Raw genomic sequence first — 574 nt, 5'->3', positions numbered from 1 at the left:
TTTTCTAGGGTTTAGGGTTTTCTAGGGTTTAGGGTTTTCTAGGGTTTAGGGTTTGTGGTGTATCAGGTGCATTGGCTGCATACGCGCGTGTAAAATACCCTTTCCTTCAGGGTTTAGGGTTTTCTAGGGTTTAGGGTTTTCTAGGGTTTAGGGTTTAGGGTTTGTGTTGTATCAGGTGCCTTGGCTGCATACGCGCGTGTAAAATACCCTTTTCTGATAGCAGGGTGTATAAGTTCTTCGTCTCCGGTGGAGGCGACGGAGAAGTTTATAGATTTTGATTTATCTATAAAACGGGGCTTGCCTGCTGCATGCGCTGCTGCTGCTGCTGCTGCTCTTGCTGCTCTCAATAAGAAAATACAACACACACAACAAGCCGTATACAACCCTAAACCCTAAACCCTAAACCCTAAACCCTCCGATACAACACACTCAAGAAATAATATAAACCCTCAATCCCCTAAAATGCGGAAGTATCGTCGCTTCTCTTTCCTCCGGCTCTCCCAGTCGAGGGTTTAGGGTTTAGGGTTTAGGGTTTAGGGTTTAGGGTTTAGGGTTTGCCGCGCAGGAAGAAGAG

The 574-nt window shown here is 46.2% G+C and overlaps 1 protein-coding gene across 1 annotated transcript in view; it reads left to right on the top strand.

The window, feature by feature from the left end:
- Positions 1–574, top strand: part of EMH_0031590 (serine carboxypeptidase S28, putative) — a gene marked incomplete at both ends in the record, with an annotated part of 4,050 nt that overhangs the window by 2,154 nt on the left and 1,322 nt on the right. The gene's annotated exons all lie outside the window — the stretch shown is intronic.

Source organism: Eimeria mitis, genomic scaffold (genome assembly GCF_000499745.2).
Source record: "Eimeria mitis Houghton genomic scaffold, Emh_scaff1192, whole genome shotgun sequence".
Lineage (NCBI taxonomy): Eukaryota > Apicomplexa > Conoidasida > Eucoccidiorida > Eimeriidae > Eimeria > Eimeria mitis.
The sequence above is the reverse complement of the archived record's forward strand: the minus strand, read 5'-3'. Positions and strand labels throughout refer to the sequence as shown.